Source organism: Emys orbicularis, chromosome 2 (genome assembly GCF_028017835.1).
Source record: "Emys orbicularis isolate rEmyOrb1 chromosome 2, rEmyOrb1.hap1, whole genome shotgun sequence".
In the NCBI taxonomy this organism is placed as follows: Eukaryota; Metazoa; Chordata; order Testudines; family Emydidae; genus Emys; species Emys orbicularis.
In genome coordinates, this window is record NC_088684.1 from 252,796,697 (window position 1) to 252,812,277 (window position 15,581).

General features: G+C 45.8%; 1 protein-coding gene across 1 annotated transcript in view; it reads left to right on the forward strand.

The window, feature by feature from the left end:
- CLXN (calaxin) overlaps nt 1-15,581 on the forward strand; it is a 37,757-nt gene that overhangs the window by 20,517 nt on the left and 1,659 nt on the right. The gene's annotated exons all lie outside the window — the stretch shown is intronic.

Here is a 15,581-nt window from a genome sequence, read left to right on the forward strand (position 1 = left end):
AATTGGCTTAAAAATAATGAGATTTTAAAATGTAATTTTAGGGTGGTTCTTATTTGTTTTCTCTGTTTTAAAACTTCTGGTTATGGAGAAAAGCTTGAAAAAATGAACCCTAGAGGACTAGAAACTTACTTTTTTTTAAAGTATAAAAGCTGAGATTCTCACTTAGTAAGATGAGTTGAGGCTTTTAAGAAAAACACCAAATATCACAAAACTCATGATAAAATCACAAAAGTTGGCAACAATGGAGCAGTATTAAGAATGTCAAGAACAATAAAGTTAAAAAATTTGTTGATATATTCTTCAAACTGTCTGATTTAACTGAGCCATAAACAAGCATTGCATGGCTGCAACAGCATTTTTTAAAAACTTGTTTATTCCAGTTTATTGTAATGAGCTACTGAGTCAGACTAGAAGATTCAGCCATTCACAAGAGTTACCAGGGTCTTATGTGAGTTCTGTTAATAATAAACCATTAAAAGCAAAAAGAACAGGAGTACTTGTGGCACCTTAGAGACTAACAAATTTATTAGAGCATAAGCTTTCGTGGGCTACAGCCCACTTCTCCGGATGCAGCCCACGAAAGCTTATGCTCTAATAAATTTGTTAGTCTCTAAGGCCTGGTCTACACTAGGAGCTTATATCGAATTTAGCGCCGTTACATCGAATTAACCCTGCACCCGTCCACACCAGGAAGCTACTTAGTTCGAAATAGAGCTCTTTTAAATTCGACTTCTGTAATCCTCGAAAACGAGAGGAGTAGCGCTAAATTCGAAATGGCAATATCGAATTAGGCTAGGTGTGGATGGAAATCGACGGTAATAGCTCCGGGAGCTATCCCACAGTGCACCACTCTGTTGACGCTCTGGACAGCAGTCTGAGCTCGGATGCTCTGACCAGCCACACAGGAAAAGCCCCGGGAAAATTTGAATTCCTTTTCCTGTCTGGCCACTTTGAATCTCATTTTCTGTTTGGACAGCGTGGAGAGCTCAGCAGCACTAGCAACGATGCAGAGCTCTCCAGCAGAGTTGGCCGTGCAATCTAATAGAAAGAGGGCCCCAGCATGGACTGATCGGGAGGTCTTGGATCTCATCGCTGTGTGGGGCGATGAGTCCGTGCTTTCAGAGCTGCGCTCCAAAAGAAGGAATGCAAAGATCTATGAGAAGATCTCTAAAGCCATGGCAGAGAGAGGATACAGCCGGGATGCAACGCAGTGCCGCGTGAAAATCAAGGAGCTGAGACAAGGCTACCAAAAAACCAAAGAGGCAAACCGACGCTCCGGATCCCAGCCCCACACATCCCGTTTCTACGAGGCACTGCATTCCATCCTAGGTGCGGCCGCCACCACTACCCCACCAGTGACCGTGGACTCCGAGGATGGGATATTGTCCACGGCTGGTTCCTCCTCGGAAATGTTAGGTGACGGGGAAGATGAGGAAGGAGATGAGGAGGACGAGGCAGTCGACAGTGCTTGCACCGCTGATTTCAACGACAGCCAGGAGCTCTTCATCACCCTTACCGAGATCCCCTACCAACCGTCCACAGCCCTTACCCCGGACACCGAATCAGGGGAAGGATCAAGCAGTGAGTGCTTTAAACATCTAAACATTTCATTTTAACATAAGTGGAATATTTATATTGTTAAGAATGGGCTTTTCAGTCACTCAGTTAAACATAGAAACTTTTATTAATAACAAAACAGGAATAATAACTATATCAGTAATTTGTTGTTCATGATTTAGTTGGCTTAGTAAACTTTTTTCTACTAACTATGTATAGAAAATCAAGTACTGTCCGGATATTCATGATTAGTCCACAACACGGCCCCTCCACTCTGTAGTCCGTTATGCTCAACTTAAAGGAAAAGGCGGTCAATGTGCCCGGGAATGGACAGACAGTCCTCCTGTGATAGCTCCGCATAGCTCTCCTGGAGGTACCGCTCCAGCATGCGCACGAGGTTCAACGGCAGGGCAATCTTGTTTGGTCCCCCGTGGTAGCACACGTTCCCACGCCATGAGTCCATGAGGTAGTCGGGGATCAGTGCGCGGCACAGCATGGCGGCATATGGCCCAGGCCTCTGCATGCATTCACGCAGCATCCTTCCCCTCTCGGTCTCCGAGATCCTCATGAGGGTTATGTCACACATGACGCCCTGCTTTAAATTAGGGAGGGGAATGTTAGTATTTGGACTGCTTTACAGCCACGCGGTGGAGGCGGCAGAGGGGCAGCATACAGGGATCTTTCCCGGGGACAGCCGCGAGGTGGTGGGACAGGGGCAGAGCTCATGCTTCCCTGATTGCTGCCAGCAGAGAGTGGCCTTGCATTCAGTGCGAAAGGAGCCCAGTGCTACTATTACATGTTTAAGCTGCCACAAGTCTACGGCTTACCATGTTTTCCCGCAGCAGAAGTAGAGGTGTCCTGCAACGCTTCTCTGATCGCAACTGCAGGACCCCAGACACATAAGGCGAGGGCCGAAAATTCGACCTTGTCCTGAGTGCGCATGTGAAAGGTGCAGTGCATGGTGTTGTTCACAGAGAAAGACTATGCTCTTTGTTAGCAACTTCATTTATCTGTCTCAGGAATTTACTCCCTTTTTCCCATTCCAACAGACACATCTGCGACTGTCTCCCAACCCAGCCTGGCATCACACTCCCAGAGGCTAGCGCAGATTAGAAGAAGGAAGAGAAAAACTCGTGAAGACATGTTTTATGAACTTATGGACTGCTCACGAGAGCAGGCAGCCCAGACGACACAGTGGAGGGAGAACTTGTCACAAATGCACAGAGCAGTCATGGAACGGGAGGAGAGGTGGCGCCAGGAGGACCAGCAGGCTACTCAAACCCTGCTTGGACTAATGAGGGAGCAAACGGAGACGCTCCGGCGCCTAGTGGATGTTCTGCAAGACCAGAGGCAGGAGGACAGAGCACTGCTGCTGTCTATCTCTAACCGCCCTCCCCCGCCACCAAGTCCCACACCCCCCTCACCAAAAGTACAAAGAAGGAGGGGCGGCAAGGGCCGTTAAAACTGTCAGTCGGCCACTGCACACTGCTGCAGCAATGGAAGGCTCTCGTTCCAAAGTTTGAAAAGTCCTTTCCTACCCATCTCACACTAGCCCATGTCCAAGTTTCCTTCCCCCCCCCCCCCTTTTCATGTGCGGTTCGTAATAAAACATCGGTTTCTGTTAAGTACTGTTTCCGAGAGTGTCTTTTGGAGGGGATTCTGTCTGAAGGGGGGGAAGGGGTTTGTTACTTGGACAGGACAGTCACCTGTAGCAGGCTACAGAGGCGGGGGCAGGTCCAGCATCAGGACACATACACAGCACAGTCACCAGTTACCCTGGTCAGTCTGGGAGGCGGTTTTCTTGTTTTGGGGTGCGAGGGGGATTGATCTGTGACTTTGTGTCGGGGGAGGGCAGTTAGAGATCCTATGCCGCGGTCCTTATCCTGGATCACAGAGCCACGCAGCAGGGGATCTGTTACCCTCCGCCCCCTGCCAGAAAGTCACTTGGCCGACACATACATCCAGTCCCGCCCAGGACTGCTGGCAGGCTGCGTTGAAACAACCAATGCAGCACTGCGGAGCCTGTCATTCCCGGACTTTAGAAGCATCATTTGCATCAAAACAGTAAGCCCGCCCCCCGCCACAGTCTGCGTCCCCGGTTTAAAACATTCCCGCGAAAACAGTAAAAAAGAGAACCTTGTTCATTAACAGAACAGATTTTATTTGTTGGGAAGGTGGGGAAGGGGGTATGTAACTTGGAAGGATAGTCAACAGTAACTGGGTAAAGAAACGGGGGCAGGTTCAGCATCTGTGTCCACAAAGTAAAAAGTCACTGGAGACCCTGTTCAGTCAGGAACCTGGCTTTCAAAGCCTCCCTGATGCACAGCGCGTCCCGCTGTGATCTTCTAATCGCCCTGCTGTCTGGCTGGACGTAATCAGAAGCCAGGCTATTTGCCTCAACCTCCCACCCCGACATATAGGTCTCCCCCTTGCTCTCACACAAATTGTGGAGCACACAGCAAGCAGCTATCACAATGGGGATATTGGTCTCGCTGAGATCACAGCGAGTGAGTAGGCTTCTCCATCTGCCCTTGAGACGGCCAAAAGCACACTCCACCACCATTCTGCACTTGCTGAGCCGGTAGTTGAATAGTTCTTTCCCTGAGTCCAGTGCGCCAGTGTAGGGCTTCATGAGCCAGGGCATTAGCGGGTATGCAGGGTCCCCGAGGATGACTGTAGGCATCTCCACATCCCCAACAGTTACTTTGTGGTCCGGGAAGTAAATACCTTCCTGCAGCCGTCTACACAGACCAGAGTTCCTGAACACCCTAGCGTCATGAACCTTGCCAGGCCATCCAACGTAGATATTGGTAAAACGTCCCCGATGGTCCACCAGTACTTGCAGCACCATGGAAAAGTAGCCCTTCCGGTTGATGTACTGGCTAGCCTGGTGGTCCGGTGCCAGGATAGGGATGTGAGTCCCATCTATAGCCCCACCGCAGTTTGGGAATCCCATCTCGGCAAAGCCATCTCTGATGAGCTCCACGTTTCCCAGGGTCACTACCTTAGATAGCAGTAGCTTGACGATTGCCCTGGCTACTTGCATAACAGCAACCCCCACGGTAGACTTGCCCACGCCAAACTGGTTAGCGACGGACCGGTAGCTGTCTGGCGTTGCGAGCTTCCAGAGGGCTATGGCCACTCGCTTCTGGACAGTCAGGGCTGCCCGCATCCGGGTGTCCTTTCGCTTCAGGGCAGGGGACAGCAACTCACACAGTTCGAGGAAAGTCCCCTTCCGCATGCGAAAGTTGCGCAGCCACTGGGATTCATCCCAGACCTGCAGCACTATGCGGTCCCACCATTCCGTGCTGGTTTCACGGGCCCAGAATCGCCGTTCAACAGTATCAACAAGACCCAGTGACAGCGAGATGTCCTGGGCGCTGGGTCTCATGTTCTCAGAGAGGTCGGAGCTAGTGTCCGACTTCATGCCGTCACGGTAGTGCCGTAGCCTCCTCTCATGATTGATCTGCAGCTGCCTCTGGTACAGGTGGAGGAGAAGCTGCGAGGCGTTGAGAACTGCCACAACTGCAGCGATGGTCGCAGCGGGATCCATGCTCGCACTGCTGTGGCGTCCGCGCTGTCAGTAATCAGAAAAGCGCGCGAAATTATTTCCCGCCGGCGCTTTCAGGGAGGGAGGGAGGGAGGGCTTGAGTGACAGACGGATGACGACAGGCGCCCAAAAGCACCCTCGACACATTTTTTTACCCAGAAGGCATTTGGGGCTCGACCCAGAATTCCAATGGGCAGGGGGGACTGCGGGAACTGTGGGATAGCTGCCCACAGTGCACCGCTTCCAATGTCGACGCTTGCCCCGTTAGTGTGGACTCACAAAGTCTCACAAAGTCGAATTACTGTCCTTAGTGTGGACACACACGTTCGACTTAGTAATATCGATTCCACATAGTCGAATTAACTAAAATCGAAGTACTCTCGTAGTGTAGACAAGGCCTAAGGTGCCACAAGTACTCCTGTTCTTTTTGCGGATACAGACTAACACGGCTGCTACTCTGAAACCTGTCATTAAAAGCAAGCCTGTCAGCACCAAGGAAAGAGCAGTATCAGGCACAGAGAGAATGCTTTGAATCTCTCCCCAGTGACACATCCAGCCAATATCGGATTGGCATTGACTGCTTCTGTTTCTCTTTAGGTGGAAGAAGACTGGGCTGACGCAGCACCAGACAGAGATGTAAGGGAGGAGAGGGGGGGAACATATGAGGGTATTTGTGGCTTAAACTCACTCCTACCACAAAGAAAAAAGTAATGGAAGATCATTTTTAGTTCACAATTTAATCATTTTACTCTTCAAATGTTAGAAATTTCATGTTTAGGGCAACTTCAGATGCAACAATAAAATAATTTCTTCTTTGAATAATTATCAATATGAACTCCACTCTTGGTGCTCATGAATCCCATGTATGTGAAATCAGATCATCTTGGCCAGCCGTGTCTGTTGGGGTCATGTTTGCACTCGAGATACCTGTGGCCCCTCCTCCCTCGAGGATATAAAGGGTAGAGTGACCCCAATCATCCCTCAGTTCCTAATTAGTGCCTGTGGCAGTGAGAGAGAACCTCTCCACCTACATCTCTGTGCACTGTGCTAGTTAGCAGTAGTACTGATAATTAGTTATTTGGTTAGAAGCGTTAGTCTTTAGCCTGGTGGCAACAACAAAAAATGGTTTTAGTCAGATATTTAGTATTAGACTACATTCCTTCTACCTCACCCTCTCCCTTGTACAGGGGCTCTAGAAGCATGGCAGAAGCAAAATCCCTGGGGCTTAAAACCTGATCCAAGTGTGACGCTTCAATGTTGCTTAACAGAAAGTATACCAGGTGCCTTTTTTGCCTAAAGGAAGGACATATTCTTGAGCAGTGTCCATATATCACTCCTCTAAAGTTCTAAACAGACTCCAAAAGCTAGACTGAAACCTGCCTAAATTGTTCCTCATTAAGTACTCTATACAAGCCTTCATGGATGCCAAAAGAGAGGATGTAGCAAGATGTCAGTCCTCCAGTCAGTCCCTCTCCGTGAGCACCCTGGTGAGTCAAAATTCAACCCCAAGATTCCATGCTACATTGACCAATAGGTCCCAGTCGTCTGCTTTGACTACATCTGACAGGTGGGAAGGAGCACCCACTACAGAGGTAAGATGAGATGTAGATCACCCTCCCTGATGCCTACCAAGTTGAGATACAAGAGTCAGCAAATATCTGATTCATTTCAGGCTAAATAATTGAAGGTTAGTCAACAGCCTGACATAGATCCCTCAGTACTGTCTGTTAAACATGTGCCTGGGGTTCCAACTAAATCTGTGGACTGCCCTTCCTCTGGCACCAATCTATTGGAACTCGTTGCCTTGGTATCTACTGCATCTATCCTGTCTCTGTTGCCATCTAAAGCATATAAGGCACCAAATGATCTAACTGTAGGACTGGTACCAAAGTCACTTTTTCTTGAGAGGTTGAGGTTGGTGATAGCTAAGCCACCAGTTACCAGGTCATCAGAATGGCAGATGAAGGAGGTCTCTCTGGTATTGACTTCATCCCCTACCCAAGTAGAGAAAATACAGCAGAGCCAGGACACTCTTGACAGAATGGCTTCATCTTTAGAGGTCTCTTCCTTTTTTTCATCACCATTGATACACAGTATAGAGTCATCTACTAGATATTCACACAAACACCCCCTGCTCACCTCCACCAGGTTGCACAAGGGGAGTCACTTATGTTACTTATCACCTTACTATCTTCTAGGTATTTGCAAATTGATTGCTTAATTATTTGCTCCATTATCTTTCCAGGTACTGAAATTAAGCTGACTGGTCTGTAATTCCCCGGATTGTCCTTATTCCCCTTTTTATAGATTGGCACTGTATTTTCCAGTCCTCTGGAAATCTTTCCTGTCTTCCATGACTTTTCAAAGATAATCGCTAATGGCTCAGATATTTCATCAGTCAGCTCCTTGAGTATTCTAGGATGCATTTCATCAGGCCCTGGTGACTTGAAAACATCTAACTTGTATAATTGTTAACGTTCCCCCTATTTTAGCCTTTGATCCTACCTCATTTTCACTGGCAGTCATTATGTTAGCTGTCCAATTGCTACTAAACTTTTTGGTGAAAACAAACAACAAAATCATTTAGCACTTCTGCCAGTTCCACATTTTCGGTTATTGTTGTCCCGCCCCCCATTGAGTAACAGGCCTACCCTGTCCTTGGTCTTCCTCTTGCTTCTAATTCATTTGTAGAATGTTTTCTTGTTACCCTTTATCTCTAGCTAGTTTAATCTCGTTTTGTGCCTTTGCCTTTCTAATTTTGTTCCTACATACGTGTTTGTTTATATTTCATCCTTTGTAATTTGACCTAGTTTCCACTTTTTGTAGGACTCAGCTTTGTCCCTACTGAAGAACCTGAGAGGCAGAGGGAGGATGTACAGCCATGTTCTTGTAAACCTGCATCTTCTGCCCCTTCCAGAGTTAGATTCTCCCTCCCCAAAGAGGCAGTATAGACCAACCCAGCCATGTCCGTTAGTGCAGCCTCAGATTCTGGAAAGGCAGAAGGAAAGAGATGAGGAACAATATCTGCCAGGAGAGAAACAACTTGTTTCCACTGTGATTTCCTCATCCTCCCTCAATGAGGCAGTAAATCCCTCGATGTCTTCCTCAGTTGATCATGTTCTCATGTCCTTCCACCACACACACACTTTTTTCCCCCCAATGTTGGCACATGATATGGCCTGGTCTGTAGCCCAGCTAGATCTTCCATGGTGCATGGCTCTTCCAGGAGCTGGCAGACCAACAGATGTTCCATTATTTGTGTTTCACCACTGTCACATGTTTCTGGGTCACTGGAATAGCTCCACTTAGGCATATTGACTTTTGAGCTGCCAACTCTTGTTCAGAAGCAATTTAAACATCTCTAAGTCAACCAATTCTTTTATACATGTGTGAAGGCATTCAGCAACATTGATGTGCATTTTGACACCCTTGTTGAGTATTTTGAGCCATGTGTGCAACATTTCCAGTTGTGTAGTCGGTGATATTTTTAAGCGGTTCCATTGCTGCTAGGAAGCCTTTTCACAATTTCATGTGGCTAAGTGCCCTGGTGCACTCATGTAGCAGATGTCTGGTATCCTTGACCAGTCATAATCATTCCATTTTGCTTGTGAATTCTCTCCTGATATCTAGTGGCATGATTCTGGCAAGCATGTAAAGGCTGTTCACATTTGTTGGTTTTAGACATCCTGTGATATAGTGGCAGCTCTCATTCAGCACAGGATTTAGCTTCTTTGGATGAGCCAATCTTTCCCACACTGGATATTCATATTCAGTGATCAAATAGCAAAGTGCAAGTGCAGTGACACTTAGAGTTGCTGTGTTGGTTCCCCATTTTGAATTTACACGTTTCCTCAGTATGTTGTTCTGGGAGCTAACTTTGTCTTTTGTCTTCTCCACATGTGCCTTGAAGGAGAGAGTGTGGTCTAGCATCACTTCAAACTAGACAGGATTCCGGCAGTGGGCAAATGATACCCCATTCCAAATGATGTTGAGTTCTCTATTGGCCTCATGATTCTGAAGATGGAAGAGACTCGCCTCTCTTTTGGCTAGGTTGGCACGCAATTGGTTCTTTGTGTAACAAACTGAGAGCTCAGACAGTGCAAATGTTAGTTTAGCTTCGATCTGGACAAAATTTTTGGCTTGGGCAGTGATGCATAGGTCATTGGCACAGATAACATTTCTTGTGCTGAGATGGATTAGTTGATCATTCATGTATTGGAGAGCGTACGCTCCTTTGTGGTAGGCCATTTTATTTGTTGGTTGCCTTCAACTCCCCTTCCTGCATAGTTCGACATAAAAACGTTGGTTCTCTAGTAGAGATTGTCAGTCATACGAGGTGGTCCTCTTTCATCATGTTGTATGTTATAAATAAGGAGCCTTCAATGATTCACTGTCATATGCTGCTGATAGGTCAACAAATACGGTGCTGCTATCATACACTTTTCAAAGCCATCTTCGATATATTGAATGACGTTCAGCACTTGACTAGTGCATGACTTACTTGCCTGCACAGAATCCAGCTTGTTCTGGGATTGGGTGCTTTTTAATGAATGGTGATAGGTGGTGCAGACTGAGATGGCTCATACGGTTTGTAGAAGTGACATAGTAGCGATATAGGTGTGAAGTTCTTTGACTCTGTTGCATCCTTCCCTGAGTTCAGGAGTGCCACTACATATGCTCACTGCCAGATCTTGGGTCCTTTGTATGTTGCTGAGCATGTGTTAAACAACTTAAGTAACCAGTTCTTTACTGCTGGTCAAAAATGTTTGATCAGTCTGAATGACATCTGGAGCAGCAGCTTTGCCATTCCTGAGGGGTGTTAATTCTGGAGGTTAATTCAGTCATTGTATACTATGCCCTAGAAATATAAACCACCTGGTCTTCTTGGGTTGTTTGTTCAGTGCTCTGTCATTTTCTACGAGTTCATGTGTGACCTGATCTGCAGTAACATTGTAGTGTCACTCTGCTCTTCCCTCTGTGGTGGTTAAACTTGAGGATGGTTATCCATACTTACTGTTGTGGGTTATGTCCATGCTCTTAATAAGGTTCTGTGATTACTTCTGTTTTTCCTTCTTTAGTGCAGAGATCCGTTCTTCACTGGCTGTGATGGTATCCTCAGTGAATGGGTCTGCTTTGAACTTCTGTTTATATTTAGCATACCAATCCAATAGGATTTAGCATACCATACCAGTGTTAGTCCTCGCACATAATTTGTTTTGAAGCCTTGTGGAATATAATTCTTTGAGACAGTCAGTGCCGCATTGACAAACTGGTCATAATTTTCTGGTGTTTGGTTCAATCTTTCTTACAATGGCATCAAGGTCGTTGGTGAAGCCCTTCCATTCTGCTTTTTTAAAATTAAAGCGGTACCAACATGGTACTGAGTTAGGTGGTATGGATGGTGATGGATGCGACACTCTGTACCTCAGAATATCAACCTGGAACTCCCATATTCACCATTGTCATATGATTGATACATTTTTGTACAAAGTATGCCTTGTGAGGTATCATTTTTAAGTCTTGATCTGCTGAACATTAATATCCTCTTGAATTGTATGTGCCATCATTGTATGTGACATTATGAAGTATACCTATAGGTGTTACTGAAATATGTTTTGAGGTTGGGAAATGCCCACACCTGGCCTTTCAGTGGGGACAAAGGAGCAACTATCAATGGCCAGACAGGTGTTGATGGCCCATCAAGAAGAATCCACTATCCCAGAGACTTCTGAGAGAGGGCACATACACAATGGGGGCAGCCTGACGCCCACATCACAGCAAGGATCTTTCTAGCAGCTGGAAGAAAGTATAAAAGAGGGACAGTGACATAATCACTGGGCCTCTCACCTCCCACATCTCAACACCTGGAAGATCATCCAGAAGACAAAGTCTTTGAACTGGGGAGATTGCGCCCAAGCTGAAAGGGAACCCCATCTGTGCATTAAGAACTGTGATCTGCCTGTAATATCTATTAGGGTGAGAGACTGTTTGATTCAAATCTTGCTTAGTCTGTTAAAGTTAGAATTTAGACTGCATTTCTTTTTTTTTTTCTTTTTGGTAACCAACTGTTATCTCTATGCTTGCTACTTATAATCACTTAAAATCTATCTGTAGTTAATCTGTTTTATATTTTACCTAAAACAGTGTGGTTTTGGTTGGAGTGCTTAGGGAAACTCAGCTCAGGTTAGCAAAGGCTCTTGCACATGCACTATCCTTTTGTCGGAGTGGCAAACTTATTAATGAGCTTACACTGTCCATGGGAGTCTTGAGCAGTGTAAGATGGTATATTTCTGGGGTGCAAGGCTGGGGCCTGGGGTGATTGGTTGGTGCCTGTCTCTGTATGATTCGTAAGTGGCTCACGGAGCATTCATGCAATTTAGCTGGGTGTGAGGCTCCACATGTTGATGGCTGAGTGATCACAGCACCTGGAAGGGTCTTGCTGCTTGTCATTGGCATAGCATTGTGTGAGACAGCCCAGGCTTACAGGGACACAGCAGTCCCACAGTTCCATGTTGTATCCTGCGGTTCACATCCCAAGGGCCAGTGCTGCGAATGAGGAATCAGACCCAAATTAAGTTTGTTATATGAATCCGCTATGTTGTTGCTAATAAACACTGCATCAGGGTTGTAGCCCTATATCCATGGACTGCTACTGAAAGAACTGGGGAACTTAAGATTCTGAATTAACTCAAATGTAGCCTCATTGATCACTTCAGTGAATTCCAGGACCTCATCAAATAATCTCCAGAGACTCTGCCATGTATCAGAAAGTAGTACAGAGGAAACCTCACAAGCTCTTGGATACGTTGCCCTCTTCCATAACTGTCAGGCTTTCCATACTGATAAATAAGGTATTGTTGGAGCCTTCACAAGAACTGAGACAGACTCCAATATTTGATTCCTGCTATACCCAAGAGTGCAGACAGAAGTCCCTTCCAGTGGGTTTGAATATTCTTATTCTCACGTGGTACAGGGATCTCTGGTTGTAGGAACCATCCAGGAGAAGTCCAAGCTGCTAGGGCCTCCCAAAGAAATATCTAGGGAGAAGAACCCTAGCTAGACCTGTTTGGATGCAAAGTCTGTTCACCTGCCAGCCTCCAGATGCTTATAGCTAGCTACCAACTCTTCTTTAAATATGACTTTTTAAAATGGGACAAACTATCACAGGAACGTCGAGAGGAATTTAAAGCCATCATGATGGAAAGACAACTGATATCGCACGTTTCTATTCAAGATGCACTTGACATGTCCAACACAACAGCACTTACTATGGCCACTTCTATGACAGTGAGAAGATATATTTCTGGCTTTGATCATTAAGGATTCACAGGAAGGTCCAACCCACAATTGAGGATCTTTCCTTTGAAGTTAATTAGCATTTTAATTCCAAAACAGGTAAGGCCCTCCATTCATTGGAGGACTCCAGGACAACTCTGCATTCTTTGGGTCCATAGTTCTATCCCCAAGAAGAAAGCAAATAAGATCAGTCTTCTGTCAGACAAAATCTCTCTGCCCATTATTATTATCAGCCTTAGAGGACCTCTAAACCACCAATAAAAAGGAGAGGTTCCATCAACAACGATCTTCTGCCTCTTCCTCCACTTCTGCACAATCTGCATCTTCTACGAGGCAGCAGGTTTGATATTGGTGTTGAGAGCCTGACAGAACTTCTCAAGGATCACTTCCTTCCCCAGACCCCTTTGGCAACCACCTTTTATTTTTGGGAAGCCTAGACTGTCACCTCAGACTAATGTGTCCTGGAAATTGCTGAATCTAGTTTCATCTCTTCCTATCTCCTCCTCCCATCCCTTTTAAGGGACCAGATACTGTTTGAGATTCCAAACTATAGTGAACCTCATGCACCAGGTTCTATCTCACCCAGAGACATGGGTAAGAGCATGCCTCAGACTTCTGGGACAGATGGCCTCATGCACATATGTGACTCAGTTTGCAAAACTTCACTTATGCTGCATACACTGATTTCAATCACCCTTGTAACTACCCAGCAGAGACCACATGAATATGTTGGTCACGGTCCCTCAGAAAGTCTTCTCTTTAAACTGGTGGAAAAATACATTTCAGGTGTGCAAGGAAGTACCCTTCTCTGCACCTCTACATACCAAGACAGGTGACAGATACCTCTACTCAGGGTTTGGCGGGGGGTGGGGGGCTCACCTACATCACTTTCAGCCACAGGGTCTGTCGTTTCCTCAAGAACCTTATATACACATAAATGGCTATGAGGTCAAGGATGCTTGCCTGTCAGTCAAAGCATTCTTCCCTCTACTCCAGTGATCCACAATCCAAATGCTGACAGGTAACACCACAGCTATGCATTATGTCAACAGACAAGGAGGAGCTACGTCATTTCCATTCGGTCAGGAAGCCATTAGGCTCTGGACTTGATGCATTGGTTACTAGATCATGCTACTGGCCCAGTATCTTCCAGCTATTTGGAACTTGTTAACAGTTTATGACATGCAGGCACCCCAATATTCACCGCTGTCATGTAATTAGGATATGTTTTGTACAATGTATGCCGGGTATCATTCTAAAAGTCTGATCTGCTAGATATGAATATCTGTTGGATGGTATGTCTATTGTTGTATGTGGAATTATGAAGTTTGGCTATGTATGTGTTACTGAAAGATGTTGTGAGGTTGAAAACACACACAAGCAGCCTTTTAGGTACAACAGTAAAAAGGCCAAACAATAATAATAATAATAATAATAATAATTAATGGAGATATCCCATCTCCTAGAACTGGAAGGGACCTTGAAAGGTCATCGAGTCCAGCCCCCCTGCCTTCACTAGCAGGACCAAGTACTGATTTTGCCCCAGATCCCCAAATGGCCTCCTCAAGGATTGAACTCACAACCCTGGGTTTAGCAGGCCAATGCTTTGAGGAAATGCACACAAGCACAGGGATTACCCCAAGCACTGTGTACAACAGAACCCTCTCAGAGATAGCACTACGCAGTGTGAACTGTTTGACCCAGGTCACAGCAAACGAGCTTTCCAGCAAGTGTGAAGAAGATACAAAAGGGGGAAATGACATCATGATGGTACCTCACTCTCCCTACAACACCACACCTGGAAACACCTGAGGATGATACAGTGTCCTGAGACAAAAAGCTGGATTGATTATCAGTATAGCCCCAGCACGGGCTAGGCAGTTCTGGTATTCAAATCTGGTGAACCTCTCAACACAGCCTCCAGTTATGTTGCCTGAGTTTGGCAGAACAATGATCAGGTCATACTCCAGGACCGAGCACTGTTACATTTTTACAGCCTGAACACTGGCTGACTGACATCCATTGAAAGAAGCTGTTTAGTTAGAGTTCAGTACAGTCTGTTCCAAAGCAGGAAAGGTTCAACTAGATTAACTTATACAGCTAAGTAGAAAAGGTTTTCATTTGGGCATTTCAGAATCATAGCTGTCTCCTTTTGACAACACCAATTTCAAGCAATACTGGAGTATTTATTAACCCTGAAACCACTCTGACTTTCTGCTGGCAGATGGACCTTTATAGAACTAATAATCTCTGTACATCACCCTCCTATCCAGGGCCACACTCTCTTCTCACTGTACAGTTGCAAGATTCTTTAAGGGCCTAACCCATGTTTTTCCCCCAGGGCAGGAGCCCCTCTCCCTCTTGTGACTTCAATATAATATTAGCAGGGATGATTGCCCCTCTCCCACTTTGAGCCGTTAGGGAAGACCTAGGGAACAGGCTGCTATCTATGAAGCCTGCCTTTTTAGTAACCATTACATCAGCTTGAAGGGTAGGGGCTCTCAGGGCCAGTCGCCCTTATAAAGTGTTTCATAAGGACAGGGTCACTCTCAGGCTTCATCCCAGGTTCCTGGCCAAAGTTGTGTCAGACTTCCATATGAACCAATTCATCTCCCAGTTTTCTCACTCGTATGTGGATGAAGCTAAACGTCACACATTTGATGTAGTAATGTCATTGTTACACTACCTTAACAGGTCAAAATCATTGAAGAACACACCTAGACTGAGAGAGTTAAGAGACAGGATGTATCCTTACAGAGATAAACAGAATGGGTCTCCACTTGTATAAGAAAGTGTCATAAGCTAGCCAAGTTAGATCTACCTAGTCACCTTAGAGCTCATTCCATTAGAGCTCAGGTAGCCTCTGCTGCCAGTTTGAAGAACGTCCCTGATGTGTAAGGCAGCTATGTGGCGTTCACGACACATTTATAAAATGCTCTTCTTTGCTAGAGGCTTCCAGAGTGAACACCTGTGTTGGTAGAGCTGTCCTGTTTAAATAGGACTCCTAAAGCCCATCTCAAAGCAATCAGACCACTGCACATTAATTACCAAAAGTGGAATTCATGTGGACAATTCTTAGAAGAAGTATTTTACCTTATAGTAACTGTTTTTTTGAGATGTACTATCCACATGGATTCCATGACGGGCCTTCCTTCCCTGCTACTATGGATTCCTATTC